Here is a 17,524-nt window from a genome sequence, read left to right as displayed (position 1 = left end):
TTGAACGATAATGGAAGCAAAACTCGAATAAGCCCAATAAGGGACTTGAACCCTTGACCCTCAGATTAAAAGTCTGATGCTCTACCAACTGAGCTAACCGGGCTTCATAAAAATTCCTTGTTCTCATTCTTAGAAGTTGTTTTTTATTTCAATTGGCCTAAAGTATAACATTGACTTGAAAGATAATGGAAGCAAAAAACAAATACGTCCAATAAGGGACTTGAACCCTTGACCCTCAGATTAAGAGTCTGATGCTCTACCAACTGAGCTAACCGGGCTTCATGTAAATAACTTGTTCTCATTCTTAGACGTTTGTTTTATTTCAATTGGCCTGAAGTATAAAATTGACTTCAAAGATAATGGAAGCAAAAAACATATACGCCCAATAAGGGACTTGAACCCTTGACCCTCAGATTAAAAGTCTGATGCTCTACCAACTGAGCTAACCGGGCTTCATATAACTACCATGTTCTCATTCTTAGACGTTTTTTTTTTAAATTTCAATTGGCCTAAAGTATAAAATTGACTTGAACGATAATGGAAGCGAAAAAGGAATACGCCCAATAACGGGCTTTAACCCTTGACCTCAGATTAGAAGTCTTTTGCGCTACCAACTGAGCTAACCGAGCTTCATATAAATACCTTGTTCTCATTCTTAGAAGTTTGTTTTATTTCAATTGGCCTAAAGTATAAAATTGACTTGAACGATAATGGAAGCAAAACTCGAATAAGCCCAATAAGGGATTTGAACACTTGACCCTCAGATTAAAAGTCTGATGCTCTACCAACTGAGCTAACCGGGCTTCATATAAACACCTTGTTCTCATTCTTAGACGTTTTTTTTAAATTTCAATTGGCCTAAAGTATAAAATTGACTTGAAAGATAATGGAAGCAAAAAACAAATACTCCCAATAAGGGACTTGAACCCTTGACCCTCAGATTAAAAGTCTGATGCTCTACCAACTGAGCTAACCGGGCTTCATATAAATACCTTGTTCTCATTCTTAGACGTTTTTTTTTTAATTTCTATTGGCCTAAAGTATAAAATTGACTTCAAAGATAATGGAAGCAAAGAACATATACGCCCATTAAGGGACTTGAACCCTTGACCCTCAGTTTAAAAGTCTGATGTTCTACGAACTGAGCTAACCGGGCTTCATATAACTACCTTGTTCTTATTCTTCGAAATTTTTTTTAAATTTCAATTGGCCTAAAGTGTAAAATTGACTTGAAAGATAATGGAAGCAAAAAACCAATACACCGAATAAGGGACTTGAACCCTTGACCCTCAGATTAAAAGTCTGATGCTCTACCAACTGTGCTAACCGGGCTTCATATAAATACCTTGTTCTCATTCTTAGACATTTTTTTTAAATTTCAATTGGCCTAAAGTATAATTGACTTGAAAGATAATGGAAGCAAAAAACCAATACACCCAATAAGGGACTTGAACCCTTGACCCTCAGATTAAAAGTCTGATGCTCTACCAACTGAGCTAACCGGGCTTCATATAAACAACTTGTTCTCATTCTTTGACTTTTTCTTAAAAATTTCTATTGGCCTAAAGTATAAAATTAACTTCAAAGATAATGGAAGCAACAAACAAATACGCCCAATAAGGGACTTGAACCCTTGACCCTCGGTTTAAAAGCCTGATGCTCTACCAACTGAGCTAACCGGGCTTCATAGAACTGCCTTGTTCTCATTCTTAGACATTTTTTTTAAATTTCAATTGGCCTAAAGTATAAAATTGACTTGAAAGATAATGGAAGCAAAAAACAAATACGCCCAATAAGGGACTTGAACCCTTGACCCTCAGATTAAAAGTCTGATGCTCTACCAACTGAGCTAACCGAGCTTCATATAAATATCTTGTTCTCATTCTTAGACGTTTTTTTATTTCAATTGGCCTAAAGTATAAAATAGACTTGAAATATAATGGAAGCAAAAACGAATACGCCCAATAAGGGATTTGAACCCTTGACCCTCAGATTAAAAGTCTGATGCTCTACCAACTGAGCTAACCGGGCTTCATATAAATACCTTGTTCTCATTCTTAGACGTTTTTTTTTAACTTCTATTGGCCTAAGGTATAAAATTGACTTGAACGATAATGGAAGCCAAAAAGGAATACGCCGAATAACGGGCTTTAACCCTTGACCTCAGATTAAAAGTCTTTTGCGCTACCAACTGAGCTAACCGAGCCTCATATAAATACCTTGTTCTCATTCTCAGAAGTTTGTTTTATTTCAATTGGCCTAAAGTATAAAATTGACTTGAACGATAATGGAAGCAAAACTCGAATAAGCCCAATAAAGGATTTGAACCCTTTACCCTCAGATTAAAAGTCTGATGCTCTACCAACTGAGGTAACCGGGCTTCTTATAAATACCTTGTTCTCATTCTTAGACGTTTTTTTTAAATTTCTATTGGCCTAAAGTATAAAATTGACTTCAAAGATAATGGAAGCAAAAAACATATACGCCCAATAAGGGATTTGAACCCTTGACCCTCAGATTAAAAGTCTGATGCTCTACCAACTGAGCTAACCGGGCTTCATATAAATACCTTGTTCTCATTCTTAGACGTTTTTTTAAAATTTCAATTGGCCTAAAGTATAAAATTGACTTCAAAGATAATGGAAGCAAAAAACAAATACGCCCATTAAGGGACTTGAACCCTTGACCCTCAGTTTAAAAGTCTGATGCTCTACCAACTGAGCTAACCGGGCTTCATATAAAAGCCATGTTCTTATTCTTAGACGTTTGTTTTATTTCAATTGGCCTAAAGTATAAAAAAAACTTGAAAGATAATGGAAGCAAAAACGAATATGCCCAATAAGGGATTTGAACCCTTGACCCTCAGATTAAAAGTCTGATGCTCTACCAACTGAGCTAACCGGGCTTCATATAAACAACTTGTTCTCATTCTTAGACTTTTTCTTAATAATTTTATTGGCCTAAAGTATAAAATTGACTTGAAAGATAATGGAAGCAAAAAACAAATACGCCCAATAAGGGACTTGAAACCTTGACCCTCAGCTTAAAAGTCTGATGCTCTACCAACTGAGCTAACCGGGCTTCATATAACTACCTTGTTCTCATTCTTAGACGTTTTTTTTAAAATTTCAATTGGCCTAAAGTATAAAATTGACTTGAAAGATAATGGAAGCAAAAAACAAATATGCCCATTAAGGGACTTGAACCCTTAACCCTCAGATTAAAAGTCTGATGCTCTACCAACTGAGCTAACCGGGCTTCATATAAATACCTGGTTCTCATTCTTAGACGTTTTTTTAAAAATTTCTATTGGCCTAAAGTATAAAATTGACTTCAAAGATAATGGAAGCAAAAAACAAATACGCCCATTAAGGGACTTGAACCCTTGACCCTCAGTTTAAACGTCTGATGCTCTACCAACTGCGCTAACCGGGCTTCATATAACTACCTTGTTCTCATTCTTAGACATTTTTTTTAAATTTCAATTAACCTAAAGTATAAAATTGACTTGAAAAATAATGGAAGCAAAAAACAAATACGCCCAATAAGGGACTTGAACCCTTGACCCTCAGATTAAAAGTCTGATGCTCTACCAACTGAGCTAACCGGGCTTCATATAAATATCTTGTTCTCATTCTTAGACGTTTTTTTTTTATTTCTATTGGCCTAAAGAATAAAATTGACTTGAACGATAATGGAAGCAAAAAAGGAATACGCCCAATAACGGGCTTTAACCCTTGACCTCAGATTAAAAGTCTGATGCTCTACCAACTGAACTAACCGGGCTTCATATAAATACCTTGTTCTCAGTCTTAGACGTTTTTTTTTTACTTCTATTGGCCTAAGGTATAAAATTGACTTGAACGATAATGGAAGCCAAAAAGGAATACGCCGAATAACGGGCTTTAACCCTTGACCTCAGATTAAAAGTCTTTTGCGCTACCAACTGAGCTAACCGAGCCTCATATAAATACCTTGTTCTCATTCTTAGAAGTTTGTTTTATTTCAATTGGCCTAAAGTATAAAATTGACTTGAACGATAATGGAAGCAAAACTCGAATAAGCCCAATAAGGGATTTGAACCCTTTACCCTCAGATTAAAAGACTGATGCTCTACCAACTGAGGTAACCGGGCTTCATATAAATACCTTGTTCTCATTCTTAGACGTTTTTTTAAATTTCTATTGGCCTAAAGTATAAAATTGACTTGAAAGATAATGGAAGCAAAAAACAAATACGCCCATTAAGGGACTTGAACCCTTGACCCTCAGATTAAAAGTCTGATGCTCTACCAACTGGGCTAACCGGGCTTCATATAAATACCTTGTTCTCATTCTTAGACTTTTTTTTTAAATTTCAATTGGCCTAAAGTATAAAATTACCTTGAAAGATAATGGAAGCAAAAAACAAATACGCCCAATAAGGGACTTGAACCCTTGACACTCAGATTAAAAGTCTGATGCTCTACCAACTGAGCTAACCGGGCTTCATATAAATATCTTGTTCTCATTCTTAGACGTTTTTTTATTTCAATTGGCCTAAAGAATAAAATAGACTTGAAAGATAATGGAAGCAAAAACGAATACGCCCAATAAGGGATTTGAACCCTTGACCCTCAGATTAAAAGTCTGATGCTCTACCAACTGAGCTAACCGGGCTTCATATAAATACCTTGTTCTCATTCTTAGACGTTTTTTTAAATTTCTATTGGCCTAAAGTATAAAATTGACTTGAAAGATAATGGAAGCAAAAAACAAATACGCCCATTAAAGGACTTGAACCCTTGACCCTCAGATTAAAAGTCTGATGCTCTACCAACTGGGCTAACCGGGCTTCATATAAATACCTTGTTCTCATTCTTAGACTTTTTTTTTAAATTTCAATTGGCCTAAAGTATAAAATTACCTTGAAAGATAATGGAAGCAAAAAACAAATACGCCCAATAAGGGACTTGAACCCTTGACACTCAGATTAAAAGTCTGATGCTCTACCAACTGAGCTAACCGGGCTTCATATAAATATCTTGTTCTCATTCTTAGACGTTTTTTTATTTCAATTGGCCTAAAGAATAAAATAGACTTGAAAGATAATGGAAGCAAAAACGAATACGCCCAATAAGGGATTTGAACCCTTGACCCTCAGATTAAAAGTCTGATGCTCTACCAACTGAGCTAACCGGGCTTCATATAAATACCTTGTTCTCATTCTTAGACGTTTTTTTTTAACTTCTATTGGCCTAAGGTATAAAATTGACTTGAACGATAATGGAAGCCAAAAAGGAATACGCCGAATAACGGGCTTTAACCCTTGACCTCAGATTAAAAGTCTTTTGCGCTACCAACTGAGCTAACCGAGCCTCATATAAATACCTTGTTCTCATTCTCAGAAGTTTGTTTTATTTCAATTGGCCTAAAGTATAAAATTGACTTGAACGATAATTGAAGCAAAACTCGAATAAGCCTAATAAAGGATTTGAACCCTTTACCCTCAGATTAAAAGTCTGATGCTCTACCAACTGAGGTAACCGGGCTTCATATAAATACCTTGTTCTCATTTTTAGACGTTTTTTTTAAATTTCTATTGGCCTAAAGTATAAAATTGACTTCAAAGATAATGGAAGCAAAAAACATATACGCCCAATAAGGGATTTGAACCCTTGGCCCTCAGATTAAAAGTCTGATGCTCTACCAACTGAGCTAACCGGGCTTCATATAAATACCTTGTTCTCATTCTTTGACTTTTTCTTAATAATTTTATTGGCCTAAAGTATAAAATTAACTTCAAAGATAATGGAAGCAAAAAAGAAATACGCCCAATAAGGGGCTTGAAACCTTGACCCTCAGATTAAAAGTCTGATGCTCTACCAACTGAGCTAACCGGGCTTCATATAAAAGCCATGTTCTTATTCTTAGACGTTTGTTTTATTTCAATTGGCCTAAAGTATAAAATAGACTTGAAAGATAATAGAAGCAAAAACGAATACGCCCAATAAGGGATTTGAACCCTTGACCCTCAGATTAAAAGTCTGATGCTCTACCTACTGAGCTAACCGGGCTTCATATAAATACCTTGTTCTCATTCTTAGACGGTTTTTTTTTATTTCTATTGGCCTAAAGTATAAAATTGACTTGAACGATAATGGGAGCAAAAAAGGAATACGCCAAATAACGGGCTTTAATCCTTGACCTCAGATTAAAAGTCTTTTGCGCTACCAACTGAGCTAACCGAGCTTCATATAAATACATTGTTCTCATTCTTAGACGTTTTTTTTAAATTTCAATTGGCCTAAAGAATAAAATTGACTTGAAAGATAATGGAAGCCAAAAAGGAATACGCCGAATAACGGGCTTTAACCCTTGACCTCAGATTAAAAGTCTTTTGCGCTACCAACTGAGCTAACCGAGCCTCATATAAATACCTTGTTCTCATTCTCAGAAGTTTGTTTTATTTCAATTGGCCTAAAGTATAAAATTGACTTGAACGATAATTGAAGCAAAACTCGAATAAGCCTAATAAAGGATTTGAACCCTTTACCCTCAGATTAAAAGTCTGATGCTCTACCAACTGAGGTAACCGGGCTTCATATAACTACCTTGTTCTCATTCTTAGACGTTTTTTTTTAAATTTCAATTGGCCTAAAGTATAAAATTGACTTGAAAGATAATGGAAGCAAAAAACAAATATGCCCATTAAGGGACTTGAACCCTTGACCCTCAGATTAAAAGTCTGATGCTCTACCAACTGAGCTAACCGGGCTTCATATAAATATCTTGTTCTCATTCTTAGACGTTTTTTTATTTCAATTGGCCTAAAGTATAAAATAGACTTGAAAGATAATGGAAGCAAAAACAAATACGCCCATTAAGGGACTTGAACCCTTGACCCTCAGTTTAAACGTCTGATGCTCTACCAACTGCGCTAACCGGGCTTCATATAACTACCTTGTTCTCATTCTTAGACATTTTTTTTAAATTTCAATTGGCCTAAAGTATAAAATTGACTTGAAAAATAATGGAAGCAAAAAACAAATACGCCCAATAAGGGACTTGAACCCTTGACCCTCAGATTAAAAGTCTGATGCTCTACCAACTGAGCTAACCGGGCTTCATATAAATATCTTGTTCTCATTCTTAGACGTTTTTTTTTTATTTCTATTGGCCTAAAGAATAAAATTGACTTGAACGATAATGGAAGCAAAAAAGGAATACGCCCAATAACGGGCTTTAACCCTTGACCTCAGATTAAAAGTCTGATGCTCTACCAACTGAACTAACCGGGCTTCATATAAATACCTTGTTCTCAGTCTTAGACGTTTTTTTTTTTACTTCTATTGGCCTAAGGTATAAAATTGACTTGAACGATAATGGAAGCCAAAAAGGAATACGCCGAATAACGGGCTTTAACCCTTGACCTCAGATTAAAAGTCTTTTGCGCTACCAACTGAGCTAACCGAGCCTCATATAAATACCTTGTTCTCATTCTTAGAAGTTTGTTTTATTTCAATTGGCCTAAAGTATAAAATTGACTTGAACGATAATGGAAGCAAAACTCGAATAAGCCCAATAAGGGATTTGAACCCTTTACCCTCAGATTAAAAGACTGATGCTCTACCAACTGAGGTAACCGGGCTTCATATAAATACATTGTTCTCATTCTTAGACGTTTTTTTAAATTTCTATTGGCCTAAAGTATAAAATTGACTTGAAAGATAATGGAAGCAAAAAACAAATACGCCCATTAAGGGACTTGAACCCTTGACCCTCAGATTAAAAGTCTGATGCTCTACCAACTGGGCTAACCGGGCTTCATATAAATACCTTGTTCTCATTCTTAGACTTTTTTTTAAAATTTCAATTGGCCTAAAGTATAAAATTGACTTGAAAGATAATGGAAGCAAAAAACAAATACGCCCAATAAGGGACTTGAACCCTTGACACTCAGATTAAAAGTCTGATGCTCTACCAACTGAGCTAACCGGGCTTCATATAAATATCTTGTTCTCATTCTTAGACGTTTTTTTATTTCAATTGGCCTAAAGAATAAAATAGACTTGAAAGATAATGGAAGCAAAAACGAATACGCCCAATAAGGGATTTGAACCCTTGACCCTCAGATTAAAAGTCTGATGCTCTACCAACTGAGCTAACCGGGCTTCATATAAATACCTTGTTCTCATTCTTACACGTTTTTTTTTAACTTCTATTGGCCTAAGGTATAAAATTGACTTGAACGATAATGGAAGCCAAAAAGGAATACGCCGAATAACGGGCTTTAACCCTTGACCTCAGATTAAAAGTCTTTTGCGCTACCAACTGAGCTAACCGAGCCTCATATAAATACCTTGTTCTCATTCTCAGAAGTTTGTTTTATTTCAATTGGCCTAAAGTATAAAATTGACTTGAACGATAATTGAAGCAAAACTCGAATAAGCCCAATAAAGGATTTGAACCCTTTACCCTCAGATTAAAAGTCTGATGCTCTACCAACTGAGGTAACCGGGCTTCATATAAATACCTTGTTCTCATTCTTAGACGTTTTTTTTAAATTTCTATTGGCCTAAAGTATAAAATTGACTTCAAAGATAATGGAAGCAAAAAAGAAATACGCCCAATAAGGGGCTTGAACCCTTGACCCTCAGATTAAAAGTCTGATGCTCTACCAACTGAGCTAACCGGGCTTCATATAAAAGCCATGTTCTTATTCTTAGAGGTTTGTTTTATTTCAATTGGCCTAAAGTATAAAATAGACTTGAAAGATAATAGAAGCAAAAACGAATACGCCCAATAAGGGATTTGAACCCTTGACCCTCAGATTAAAAGTCTGATGCTCTACCTACTGAGCTAACCGGGCTTCATATAAATACCTTGTTCTCATTCTTAGACGGTTTTTTTTTATTTCTATTGGCCTAAAGTATAAAATTGACTTGAACGATAATGGGAGCAAAAAAGGAATACGCCAAATAACGGGCTTTAATCCTTGACCTCAGATTAAAAGTCTTTTGCGCTACCAACTGAGCTAACCGAGCTTCATATAAATACATTGTTCTCATTCTTAGACGTTTTTTTTAAATTTCAATTGGCCTAAAGAATAAAATTGACTTGAAAGATAATGGAAGCAAAAAAACAATACGCCCAATAAGGGACTTGAAACCTTGACCCTCAGCTTAAAAGTCTGATGCTCTACCAACTGAGCTAACCGGGCTTCATATAAATACCTTGTTCTCATTCTTAGATGTTTTTTTTAAATTTCAATTGGCCTAAAGTATCAAATTGACTTGAAAGATAATGGAAGCAAAAAACAAATACGCCCAATAAGGGACTTGAACCCTTGACCCTCTGATTAAAAGTCTGATGCTCTACCAACTGAGCTAACCGGGCTTCATATAAATACCTTGTTCTCATTCGTAGACGTTTTTTTTAAATTTCTATTGGCCTAAGGTATAAAATTGACTTGAACGATAATGGAAGCCAAAAAGGAATACGCCGAATAACGGGCTTTAACCCTTGACCTCAGATTAAAAGTCTTTTGCGCTACCAACTGAGCTAACCGAGCCTCATATAAATACCTTGTTCTCATTCTCAGAAGTTTGTTTTATTTCAATTGGCCTAAAGTATAAAATTGACTTGAACGATAATTGAAGCAAAACTCGAATAAGCCTAATAAAGGATTTGAACCCTTTACCCTCAGATTAAAAGTCTGATGCTCTACCAACTGAGGTAACCGGGCTTCATATAAATACCTTGTTCTCATTTTTAGACGTTTTTTTTTAAATTTCTATTGGCCTAAAGTATAAAATTGACTTCAAAGATAATGGAAGCAAAAAACATATACGCCCAATAAGGGATTTGAACCCTTGGCCCTCAGATTAAAAGTCTGATGCTCTACCAACTGAGCTAACCGGGCTTCATATAAATACCTTGTTCTCATTCTTTGACTTTTTCTTAATAATTTTATTGGCCTAAAGTATAAAATTAACTTCAAAGATAATGGAAGCAAAAAAGAAATACGCCCAATAAGGGGCTTGAAACCTTGACCCTCAGATTAAAAGTCTGATGCTCTACCAACTGAGCTAACCGGGCTTCATATAAAAGCCATGTTCTTATTCTTAGACGTTTGTTTTATTTCAATTGGCCTAAAGTATAAAATAGACTTGAAAGATAATAGAAGCAAAAACGAATACGCCCAATAAGGGATTTGAACCCTTGACCCTCAGATTAAAAGTCTGATGCTCTACCTACTGAGCTAACCGGGCTTCATATAAATACCTTGTTCTCATTCTTAGACGGTTTTTTTTTATTTCTATTGGCCTAAAGTATAAAATTGACTTGAACGATAATGGGAGCAAAAAAGGAATACGCCAAATAACGGGCTTTAATCCTTGACCTCAGATTAAAAGTCTTTTGCGCTACCAACTGAGCTAACCGAGCTTCATATAAATACATTGTTCTCATTCTTAGACGTTTTTTTTAAATTTCAATTGGCCTAAAGAATAAAATTGACTTGAAAGATAATGGAAGCCAAAAAGGAATACGCCGAATAACGGGCTTTAACCCTTGACCTCAGATTAAAAGTCTTTTGCGCTACCAACTGAGCTAACCGAGCCTCATATAAATACCTTGTTCTCATTCTCAGAAGTTTGTTTTATTTCAATTGGCCTAAAGTATAAAATTGACTTGAACGATAATTGAAGCAAAACTCGAATAAGCCTAATAAAGGATTTGAACCCTTTACCCTCAGATTAAAAGTCTGATGCTCTACCAACTGAGGTAACCGGGCTTCATATAACTACCTTGTTCTCATTCTTAGACGTTTTTTTTTAAATTTCAATTGGCCTAAAGTATAAAATTGACTTGAAAGATAATGGAAGCAAAAAACAAATATGCCCATTAAGGGACTTGAACCCTTGACCCTCAGATTAAAAGTCTGATGCTCTACCAACTGAGCTAACCGGGCTTCATATAAATATCTTGTTCTCATTCTTAGACGTTTTTTTATTTCAATTGGCCTAAAGTATAAAATAGACTTGAAAGATAATGGAAGCAAAAACAAATACGCCCATTAAGGGACTTGAACCCTTGACCCTCAGTTTAAACGTCTGATGCTCTACCAACTGCGCTAACCGGGCTTCATATAACTACCTTGTTCTCATTCTTAGACATTTTTTTTAAATTTCAATTGGCCTAAAGTATAAAATTGACTTGAAAAATAATGGAAGCAAAAAACAAATACGCCCAATAAGGGACTTGAACCCTTGACCCTCAGATTAAAAGTCTGATGCTCTACCAACTGAGCTAACCGGGCTTCATATAAATATCTTGTTCTCATTCTTAGACGTTTTTTTTTTATTTCTATTGGCCTAAAGAATAAAATTGACTTGAACGATAATGGAAGCAAAAAAGGAATACGCCCAATAACGGGCTTTAACCCTTGACCTCAGATTAAAAGTCTGATGCTCTACCAACTGAACTAACCGGGCTTCATATAAATACCTTGTTCTCAGTCTTAGACGTTTTTTTTTTTACTTCTATTGGCCTAAGGTATAAAATTGACTTGAACGATAATGGAAGCCAAAAAGGAATACGCCGAATAACGGGCTTTAACCCTTGACCTCAGATTAAAAGTCTTTTGCGCTACCAACTGAGCTAACCGAGCCTCATATAAATACCTTGTTCTCATTCTTAGAAGTTTGTTTTATTTCAATTGGCCTAAAGTATAAAATTGACTTGAACGATAATGGAAGCAAAACTCGAATAAGCCCAATAAGGGATTTGAACCCTTTACCCTCAGATTAAAAGACTGATGCTCTACCAACTGAGGTAACCGGGCTTCATATAAATACATTGTTCTCATTCTTAGACGTTTTTTTAAATTTCTATTGGCCTAACGTATAAAATTGATTTGAAAGATAATGGAAGCAAAAAACAAATACGCCCATTAAGGGACTTGAACCCTTGACCCTCAGATTAAAAGTCTGATGCTCTACCAACTGGGCTAACCGGGCTTCATATAAATACCTTGTTCTCATTCTTAGACTTTTTTTTAAAATTTCAATTGGCCTAAAGTATAAAATTGACTTGAAAGATAATGGAAGCAAAAAACAAATACGCCCAATAAGGGACTTGAACCCTTGACACTCAGATTAAAAGTCTGATGCTCTACCAACTGAGCTAACCGGGCTTCATATAAATATCTTGTTCTCATTCTTAGACGTTTTTTTATTTCAATTGGCCTAAAGAATAAAATAGACTTGAAAGATAATGGAAGCAAAAACGAATACGCCCAATAAGGGATTTGAACCCTTGACCCTCAGATTAAAAGTCTGATGCTCTACCAACTGAGCTAACCGGGCTTCATATAAATACCTTGTTCTCATTCTTACACGTTTTTTTTTAACTTCTATTGGCCTAAGGTATAAAATTGACTTGAACGATAATGGAAGCCAAAAAGGAATACGCCGAATAACGGGCTTTAACCCTTGACCTCAGATTAAAAGTCTTTTGCGCTACCAACTGAGCTAACCGAGCCTCATATAAATACCTTGTTCTCATTCTCAGAAGTTTGTTTTATTTCAATTGGCCTAAAGTATAAAATTGACTTGAACGATAATTGAAGCAAAACTCGAATAAGCCCAATAAAGGATTTGAACCCTTTACCCTCAGATTAAAAGTCTGATGCTCTACCAACTGAGGTAACCGGGCTTCATATAAATACCTTGTTCTCATTCTTAGACGTTTTTTTTAAATTTCTATTGGCCTAAAGTATAAAATTGACTTCAAAGATAATGGAAGCAAAAAAGAAATACGCCCAATAAGGGGCTTGAACCCTTGACCCTCAGATTAAAAGTCTGATGCTCTACCAACTGAGCTAACCGGGCTTCATATAAAAGCCATGTTCTTATTCTTAGAGGTTTGTTTTATTTCAATTGGCCTAAAGTATAAAATAGACTTGAAAGATAATAGAAGCAAAAACGAATACGCCCAATAAGGGATTTGAACCCTTGACCCTCAGATTAAAAGTCTGATGCTCTACCTACTGAGCTAACCGGGCTTCATATAAATACCTTGTTCTCATTCTTAGACGGTTTTTTTTTATTTCTATTGGCCTAAAGTATAAAATTGACTTGAACGATAATGGGAGCAAAAAAGGAATACGCCAAATAACGGGCTTTAATCCTTGACCTCAGATTAAAAGTCTTTTGCGCTACCAACTGAGCTAACCGAGCTTCATATAAATACATTGTTCTCATTCTTAGACGTTTTTTTTAAATTTCAATTGGCCTAAAGAATAAAATTGACTTGAAAGATAATGGAAGCAAAAAAACAATACGCCCAATAAGGGACTTGAAACCTTGACCCTCAGCTTAAAAGTCTGATGCTCTACCAACTGAGCTAACCGGGCTTCATATAAATACCTTGTTCTCATTCTTAGATGTTTTTTTTAAATTTCAATTGGCCTAAAGTATCAAATTGACTTGAAAGATAATGGAAGCAAAAAACAAATACGCCCAATAAGGGACTTGAACCCTTGACCCTCTGATTAAAAGTCTGATGCTCTACCAACTGAGCTAACCGGGCTTCATATAAATACCTTGTTCTCATTCGTAGACGTTTTTTTTAAATTTCTATTGGCCTAAAGTATAAAATTGACTTCAAAGATAATGGAAGCAAAAAACAAATACGCCCATTAAAGGACTTTAACCCTTGACCCTCGGTTTAAAAGTCTGATGCTCTACCAACTGAGCTAACCGGGCTTCATATAACTACCTTGTTCTCATTCTTAGACATTTTTTTTAAATTTCAATTGGCCTAAAGTATAAAATTGACTTGAAAGATAATGGAAGCAAAAAACCAATACACCGAATAAGGGACTTGAACCCTTGACCCTCAGATTAAAAGTCTGATGCTCTACCAACTGTGCTAACCGGGCTTCATATAAATACCTTGTTCTCATTCTTAGACATTTTTTTTAAATTTCAATTGGCCTAAAGTATAATTGACTTGAAAGATAATGGAAGCAAAAAACCAATACACCCAATAAGGGACTTGAACCCTTGACCCTCAGATTAAAAGTCTGATGCTCTACCAACTGAGCTAACCGGGCTTCATATAAACAACTTGTTCTCATTCTTTGACTTTTTCTTAAAAATTTCTATTGGCCTAAAGTATAAAATTAACTTCAAAGATAATGGAAGCAACAAACAAATACGCCCAATAAGGGACTTGAACCCTTGACCCTCGGTTTAAAAGCCTGATGCTCTACCAACTGAGCTAACCGGGCTTCATAGAACTGCCTTGTTCTCATTCTTAGACATTTTTTTTAAATTTCAATTGGCCTAAAGTATAAAATTGACTTGAAAGATAATGGAAGCAAAAAACAAATACGCCCAATAAGGGACTTGAACCCTTGACCCTCAGATTAAAAGTCTGATGCTCTACCAACTGAGCTAACCGAGCTTCATATAAATATCTTGTTCTCATTCTTAGACGTTTTTTTATTTCAATTGGCCTAAAGTATAAAATAGACTTGAAATATAATGGAAGCAAAAACGAATACGCCCAATAAGGGATTTGAACCCTTGACCCTCAGATTAAAAGTCTGATGCTCTACCAACTGAGCTAACCGGGCTTCATATAAATACCTTGTTCTCATTCTTAGACGTTTTTTTTTAACTTCTATTGGCCTAAGGTATAAAATTGACTTGAACGATAATGGAAGCCAAAAAGGAATACGCCGAATAACGGGCTTTAACCCTTGACCTCAGATTAAAAGTCTTTTGCGCTACCAACTGAGCTAACCGAGCCTCATATAAATACCTTGTTCTCATTCTCAGAAGTTTGTTTTATTTCAATTGGCCTAAAGTATAAAATTGACTTGAACGATAATGGAAGCAAAACTCGAATAAGCCCAATAAAGGATTTGAACCCTTTACCCTCAGATTAAAAGTCTGATGCTCTACCAACTGAGGTAACCGGGCTTCTTATAAATACCTTGTTCTCATTCTTAGACGTTTTTTTTAAATTTCTATTGGCCTAAAGTATAAAATTGACTTCAAAGATAATGGAAGCAAAAAACATATACGCCCAATAAGGGATTTGAACCCTTGACCCTCAGATTAAAAGTCTGATGCTCTACCAACTGAGCTAACCGGGCTTCATATAAATACCTTGTTCTCATTCTTAGACGTTTTTTTAAAATTTCAATTGGCCTAAAGTATAAAATTGACTTCAAAGATAATGGAAGCAAAAAACAAATACGCCCATTAAGGGACTTGAACCCTTGACCCTCAGTTTAAAAGTCTGATGCTCTACCAACTGAGCTAACCGGGCTTCATATAAAAGCCATGTTCTTATTCTTAGACGTTTGTTTTATTTCAATTGGCCTAAAGTATAAAAAAAACTTGAAAGATAATGGAAGCAAAAACGAATATGCCCAATAAGGGATTTGAACCCTTGACCCTCAGATTAAAAGTCTGATGCTCTACCAACTGAGCTAACCGGGCTTCATATAAACAACTTGTTCTCATTCTTAGACTTTTTCTTAATAATTTTATTGGCCTAAAGTATAAAATTGACTTGAAAGATAATGGAAGCAAAAAACAAATACGCCCAATAAGGGACTTGAAACCTTGACCCTCAGCTTAAAAGTCTGATGCTCTACCAACTGAGCTAACCGGGCTTCATATAACTACCTTGTTCTCATTCTTAGACGTTTTTTTTAAAATTTCAATTGGCCTAAAGTATAAAATTGACTTGAAAGATAATGGAAGCAAAAAACAAATATGCCCATTAAGGGACTTGAACCCTTAACCCTCAGATTAAAAGTCTGATGCTCTACCAACTGAGCTAACCGGGCTTCATATAAATACCTGGTTCTCATTCTTAGACGTTTTTTTAAAAATTTCTATTGGCCTAAAGTATAAAATTGACTTCAAAGATAATGGAAGCAAAAAACAAATACGCCCATTAAGGGACTTGAACCCTTGACCCTCAGTTTAAACGTCTGATGCTCTACCAACTGCGCTAACCGGGCTTCATATAACTACCTTGTTCTCATTCTTAGACATTTTTTTTAAATTTCAATTAACCTAAAGTATAAAATTGACTTGAAAAATAATGGAAGCAAAAAACAAATACGCCCAATAAGGGACTTGAACCCTTGACCCTCAGATTAAAAGTCTGATGCTCTACCAACTGAGCTAACCGGGCTTCATATAAATATCTTGTTCTCATTCTTAGACGTTTTTTTTTTATTTCTATTGGCCTAAAGAATAAAATTGACTTGAACGATAATGGAAGCAAAAAAGGAATACGCCCAATAACGGGCTTTAACCCTTGACCTCAGATTAAAAGTCTGATGCTCTACCAACTGAACTAACCGGGCTTCATATAAATACCTTGTTCTCAGTCTTAGACGTTTTTTTTTTACTTCTATTGGCCTAAGGTATAAAATTGACTTGAACGATAATGGAAGCCAAAAAGGAATACGCCGAATAACGGGCTTTAACCCTTGACCTCAGATTAAAAGTCTTTTGCGCTACCAACTGAGCTAACCGAGCCTCATATAAATACCTTGTTCTCATTCTTAGAAGTTTGTTTTATTTCAATTGGCCTAAAGTATAAAATTGACTTGAACGATAATGGAAGCAAAACTCGAATAAGCCCAATAAGGGATTTGAACCCTTTACCCTCAGATTAAAAGACTGATGCTCTACCAACTGAGGTAACCGGGCTTCATATAAATACCTTGTTCTCATTCTTAGACGTTTTTTTAAATTTCTATTGGCCTAAAGTATAAAATTGACTTGAAAGATAATGGAAGCAAAAAACAAATACGCCCATTAAGGGACTTGAACCCTTGACCCTCAGATTAAAAGTCTGATGCTCTACCAACTGGGCTAACCGGGCTTCATATAAATACCTTGTTCTCATTCTTAGACTTTTTTTTTAAATTTCAATTGGCCTAAAGTATAAAATTACCTTGAAAGATAATGGAAGCAAAAAACAAATACGCCCAATAAGGGACTTGAACCCTTGACACTCAGATTAAAAGTCTGATGCTCTACCAACTGAGCTAACCGGGCTTCATATAAATATCTTGTTCTCATTCTTAGACGTTTTTTTATTTCAATTGGCCTAAAGAATAAAATAGACTTGAAAGATAATGGAAGCAAAAACGAATACGCCCAATAAGGGATTTGAACCCTTGACCCTCAGATTAAAAGTCTGATGCTCTACCAACTGAGCTAACCGGGCTTCATATAAATACCTTGTTCTCATTCTTAGACGTTTTTTTAAATTTCTATTGGCCTAAAGTATAAAATTGACTTGAAAGATAATGGAAGCAAAAAACAAATACGCCCATTAAAGGACTTGAACCCTTGACCCTCAGATTAAAAGTCTGATGCTCTACCAACTGGGCTAACCGGGCTTCATATAAATACCTTGTTCTCATTCTTAGACTTTTTTTTTAAATTTCAATTGGCCTAAAGTATAAAATTACCTTGAAAGATAATGGAAGCAAAAAA

At 35.5% G+C, this 17,524-nt stretch overlaps 45 non-coding genes across 45 annotated transcripts; all 45 read right to left on the bottom strand.

Moving 5' to 3' along the window:
* Positions 1-30: 30 nt before the first annotated feature.
* On the bottom strand, positions 31-103 carry Trnak-uuu (transfer RNA lysine (anticodon UUU)). Its single transcript has one exon. It is a non-coding gene; the product is annotated as a tRNA-Lys (tRNA).
* Positions 104-205: 102 nt separating this feature from the next.
* On the bottom strand, positions 206-278 carry Trnak-cuu (transfer RNA lysine (anticodon CUU)). The gene has a single exon. It is a non-coding gene; the product is annotated as a tRNA-Lys (tRNA).
* Positions 279-379: 101 nt separating this feature from the next.
* On the bottom strand, positions 380-452 carry Trnak-uuu (transfer RNA lysine (anticodon UUU)). Its single transcript has one exon. It is a non-coding gene; the product is annotated as a tRNA-Lys (tRNA).
* Positions 453-730: 278 nt separating this feature from the next.
* On the bottom strand, positions 731-803 carry Trnak-uuu (transfer RNA lysine (anticodon UUU)). Its single transcript has one exon. It is a non-coding gene; the product is annotated as a tRNA-Lys (tRNA).
* A 103-nt stretch (positions 804-906) lies between these two features.
* Trnak-uuu (transfer RNA lysine (anticodon UUU)) lies at positions 907-979 on the bottom strand. Its single transcript has one exon. It is a non-coding gene; the product is annotated as a tRNA-Lys (tRNA).
* Positions 980-1,433: 454 nt separating this feature from the next.
* Trnak-uuu (transfer RNA lysine (anticodon UUU)) lies at positions 1,434-1,506 on the bottom strand. The gene has a single exon. It is a non-coding gene; the product is annotated as a tRNA-Lys (tRNA).
* A 280-nt stretch (positions 1,507-1,786) lies between these two features.
* Positions 1,787-1,859, bottom strand: Trnak-uuu (transfer RNA lysine (anticodon UUU)). Its single transcript has one exon. It is a non-coding gene; the product is annotated as a tRNA-Lys (tRNA).
* A 99-nt stretch (positions 1,860-1,958) lies between these two features.
* On the bottom strand, positions 1,959-2,031 carry Trnak-uuu (transfer RNA lysine (anticodon UUU)). Its single transcript has one exon. It is a non-coding gene; the product is annotated as a tRNA-Lys (tRNA).
* A 452-nt stretch (positions 2,032-2,483) lies between these two features.
* On the bottom strand, positions 2,484-2,556 carry Trnak-uuu (transfer RNA lysine (anticodon UUU)). Its single transcript has one exon. It is a non-coding gene; the product is annotated as a tRNA-Lys (tRNA).
* Positions 2,557-2,832: 276 nt separating this feature from the next.
* Positions 2,833-2,905, bottom strand: Trnak-uuu (transfer RNA lysine (anticodon UUU)). The gene has a single exon. It is a non-coding gene; the product is annotated as a tRNA-Lys (tRNA).
* Positions 2,906-3,185: 280 nt separating this feature from the next.
* On the bottom strand, positions 3,186-3,258 carry Trnak-uuu (transfer RNA lysine (anticodon UUU)). Its single transcript has one exon. It is a non-coding gene; the product is annotated as a tRNA-Lys (tRNA).
* A 280-nt stretch (positions 3,259-3,538) lies between these two features.
* Positions 3,539-3,611, bottom strand: Trnak-uuu (transfer RNA lysine (anticodon UUU)). Its single transcript has one exon. It is a non-coding gene; the product is annotated as a tRNA-Lys (tRNA).
* Positions 3,612-4,413: 802 nt separating this feature from the next.
* Positions 4,414-4,486, bottom strand: Trnak-uuu (transfer RNA lysine (anticodon UUU)). The gene has a single exon. It is a non-coding gene; the product is annotated as a tRNA-Lys (tRNA).
* A 99-nt stretch (positions 4,487-4,585) lies between these two features.
* Trnak-uuu (transfer RNA lysine (anticodon UUU)) lies at positions 4,586-4,658 on the bottom strand. Its single transcript has one exon. It is a non-coding gene; the product is annotated as a tRNA-Lys (tRNA).
* A 278-nt stretch (positions 4,659-4,936) lies between these two features.
* Positions 4,937-5,009, bottom strand: Trnak-uuu (transfer RNA lysine (anticodon UUU)). The gene has a single exon. It is a non-coding gene; the product is annotated as a tRNA-Lys (tRNA).
* Positions 5,010-5,108: 99 nt separating this feature from the next.
* Trnak-uuu (transfer RNA lysine (anticodon UUU)) lies at positions 5,109-5,181 on the bottom strand. The gene has a single exon. It is a non-coding gene; the product is annotated as a tRNA-Lys (tRNA).
* A 452-nt stretch (positions 5,182-5,633) lies between these two features.
* Trnak-uuu (transfer RNA lysine (anticodon UUU)) lies at positions 5,634-5,706 on the bottom strand. The gene has a single exon. It is a non-coding gene; the product is annotated as a tRNA-Lys (tRNA).
* Positions 5,707-5,809: 103 nt separating this feature from the next.
* On the bottom strand, positions 5,810-5,882 carry Trnak-uuu (transfer RNA lysine (anticodon UUU)). The gene has a single exon. It is a non-coding gene; the product is annotated as a tRNA-Lys (tRNA).
* A 100-nt stretch (positions 5,883-5,982) lies between these two features.
* Trnak-uuu (transfer RNA lysine (anticodon UUU)) lies at positions 5,983-6,055 on the bottom strand. The gene has a single exon. It is a non-coding gene; the product is annotated as a tRNA-Lys (tRNA).
* A 628-nt stretch (positions 6,056-6,683) lies between these two features.
* Trnak-uuu (transfer RNA lysine (anticodon UUU)) lies at positions 6,684-6,756 on the bottom strand. The gene has a single exon. It is a non-coding gene; the product is annotated as a tRNA-Lys (tRNA).
* Positions 6,757-7,031: 275 nt separating this feature from the next.
* Trnak-uuu (transfer RNA lysine (anticodon UUU)) lies at positions 7,032-7,104 on the bottom strand. The gene has a single exon. It is a non-coding gene; the product is annotated as a tRNA-Lys (tRNA).
* Positions 7,105-7,907: 803 nt separating this feature from the next.
* Trnak-uuu (transfer RNA lysine (anticodon UUU)) lies at positions 7,908-7,980 on the bottom strand. The gene has a single exon. It is a non-coding gene; the product is annotated as a tRNA-Lys (tRNA).
* A 99-nt stretch (positions 7,981-8,079) lies between these two features.
* Trnak-uuu (transfer RNA lysine (anticodon UUU)) lies at positions 8,080-8,152 on the bottom strand. Its single transcript has one exon. It is a non-coding gene; the product is annotated as a tRNA-Lys (tRNA).
* A 452-nt stretch (positions 8,153-8,604) lies between these two features.
* Positions 8,605-8,677, bottom strand: Trnak-uuu (transfer RNA lysine (anticodon UUU)). The gene has a single exon. It is a non-coding gene; the product is annotated as a tRNA-Lys (tRNA).
* Positions 8,678-8,777: 100 nt separating this feature from the next.
* Trnak-uuu (transfer RNA lysine (anticodon UUU)) lies at positions 8,778-8,850 on the bottom strand. The gene has a single exon. It is a non-coding gene; the product is annotated as a tRNA-Lys (tRNA).
* Positions 8,851-9,304: 454 nt separating this feature from the next.
* Positions 9,305-9,377, bottom strand: Trnak-uuu (transfer RNA lysine (anticodon UUU)). The gene has a single exon. It is a non-coding gene; the product is annotated as a tRNA-Lys (tRNA).
* Positions 9,378-9,830: 453 nt separating this feature from the next.
* Positions 9,831-9,903, bottom strand: Trnak-uuu (transfer RNA lysine (anticodon UUU)). Its single transcript has one exon. It is a non-coding gene; the product is annotated as a tRNA-Lys (tRNA).
* A 103-nt stretch (positions 9,904-10,006) lies between these two features.
* On the bottom strand, positions 10,007-10,079 carry Trnak-uuu (transfer RNA lysine (anticodon UUU)). Its single transcript has one exon. It is a non-coding gene; the product is annotated as a tRNA-Lys (tRNA).
* Positions 10,080-10,179: 100 nt separating this feature from the next.
* Positions 10,180-10,252, bottom strand: Trnak-uuu (transfer RNA lysine (anticodon UUU)). Its single transcript has one exon. It is a non-coding gene; the product is annotated as a tRNA-Lys (tRNA).
* Positions 10,253-10,880: 628 nt separating this feature from the next.
* On the bottom strand, positions 10,881-10,953 carry Trnak-uuu (transfer RNA lysine (anticodon UUU)). The gene has a single exon. It is a non-coding gene; the product is annotated as a tRNA-Lys (tRNA).
* Positions 10,954-11,228: 275 nt separating this feature from the next.
* Trnak-uuu (transfer RNA lysine (anticodon UUU)) lies at positions 11,229-11,301 on the bottom strand. Its single transcript has one exon. It is a non-coding gene; the product is annotated as a tRNA-Lys (tRNA).
* Positions 11,302-12,104: 803 nt separating this feature from the next.
* Positions 12,105-12,177, bottom strand: Trnak-uuu (transfer RNA lysine (anticodon UUU)). The gene has a single exon. It is a non-coding gene; the product is annotated as a tRNA-Lys (tRNA).
* Positions 12,178-12,276: 99 nt separating this feature from the next.
* On the bottom strand, positions 12,277-12,349 carry Trnak-uuu (transfer RNA lysine (anticodon UUU)). The gene has a single exon. It is a non-coding gene; the product is annotated as a tRNA-Lys (tRNA).
* A 452-nt stretch (positions 12,350-12,801) lies between these two features.
* Trnak-uuu (transfer RNA lysine (anticodon UUU)) lies at positions 12,802-12,874 on the bottom strand. The gene has a single exon. It is a non-coding gene; the product is annotated as a tRNA-Lys (tRNA).
* A 100-nt stretch (positions 12,875-12,974) lies between these two features.
* On the bottom strand, positions 12,975-13,047 carry Trnak-uuu (transfer RNA lysine (anticodon UUU)). The gene has a single exon. It is a non-coding gene; the product is annotated as a tRNA-Lys (tRNA).
* A 454-nt stretch (positions 13,048-13,501) lies between these two features.
* Trnak-uuu (transfer RNA lysine (anticodon UUU)) lies at positions 13,502-13,574 on the bottom strand. Its single transcript has one exon. It is a non-coding gene; the product is annotated as a tRNA-Lys (tRNA).
* A 453-nt stretch (positions 13,575-14,027) lies between these two features.
* On the bottom strand, positions 14,028-14,100 carry Trnak-uuu (transfer RNA lysine (anticodon UUU)). Its single transcript has one exon. It is a non-coding gene; the product is annotated as a tRNA-Lys (tRNA).
* A 280-nt stretch (positions 14,101-14,380) lies between these two features.
* Positions 14,381-14,453, bottom strand: Trnak-uuu (transfer RNA lysine (anticodon UUU)). The gene has a single exon. It is a non-coding gene; the product is annotated as a tRNA-Lys (tRNA).
* A 99-nt stretch (positions 14,454-14,552) lies between these two features.
* On the bottom strand, positions 14,553-14,625 carry Trnak-uuu (transfer RNA lysine (anticodon UUU)). The gene has a single exon. It is a non-coding gene; the product is annotated as a tRNA-Lys (tRNA).
* Positions 14,626-15,077: 452 nt separating this feature from the next.
* Positions 15,078-15,150, bottom strand: Trnak-uuu (transfer RNA lysine (anticodon UUU)). Its single transcript has one exon. It is a non-coding gene; the product is annotated as a tRNA-Lys (tRNA).
* Positions 15,151-15,426: 276 nt separating this feature from the next.
* Positions 15,427-15,499, bottom strand: Trnak-uuu (transfer RNA lysine (anticodon UUU)). The gene has a single exon. It is a non-coding gene; the product is annotated as a tRNA-Lys (tRNA).
* Positions 15,500-15,779: 280 nt separating this feature from the next.
* Positions 15,780-15,852, bottom strand: Trnak-uuu (transfer RNA lysine (anticodon UUU)). Its single transcript has one exon. It is a non-coding gene; the product is annotated as a tRNA-Lys (tRNA).
* A 280-nt stretch (positions 15,853-16,132) lies between these two features.
* On the bottom strand, positions 16,133-16,205 carry Trnak-uuu (transfer RNA lysine (anticodon UUU)). Its single transcript has one exon. It is a non-coding gene; the product is annotated as a tRNA-Lys (tRNA).
* An 802-nt stretch (positions 16,206-17,007) lies between these two features.
* Trnak-uuu (transfer RNA lysine (anticodon UUU)) lies at positions 17,008-17,080 on the bottom strand. Its single transcript has one exon. It is a non-coding gene; the product is annotated as a tRNA-Lys (tRNA).
* A 99-nt stretch (positions 17,081-17,179) lies between these two features.
* Positions 17,180-17,252, bottom strand: Trnak-uuu (transfer RNA lysine (anticodon UUU)). The gene has a single exon. It is a non-coding gene; the product is annotated as a tRNA-Lys (tRNA).
* Between the last annotated feature and the right edge of the window lie 272 nt (positions 17,253-17,524).

Source organism: Antedon mediterranea, chromosome 8 (assembly GCF_964355755.1).
Source record: "Antedon mediterranea chromosome 8, ecAntMedi1.1, whole genome shotgun sequence".
In the NCBI taxonomy this organism is placed as follows: Eukaryota; Metazoa; Echinodermata; class Crinoidea; order Comatulida; family Antedonidae; genus Antedon; species Antedon mediterranea.
Note: the sequence above shows the minus strand (reverse complement) of the source record. Positions and strands in the feature narration are given on the sequence as shown.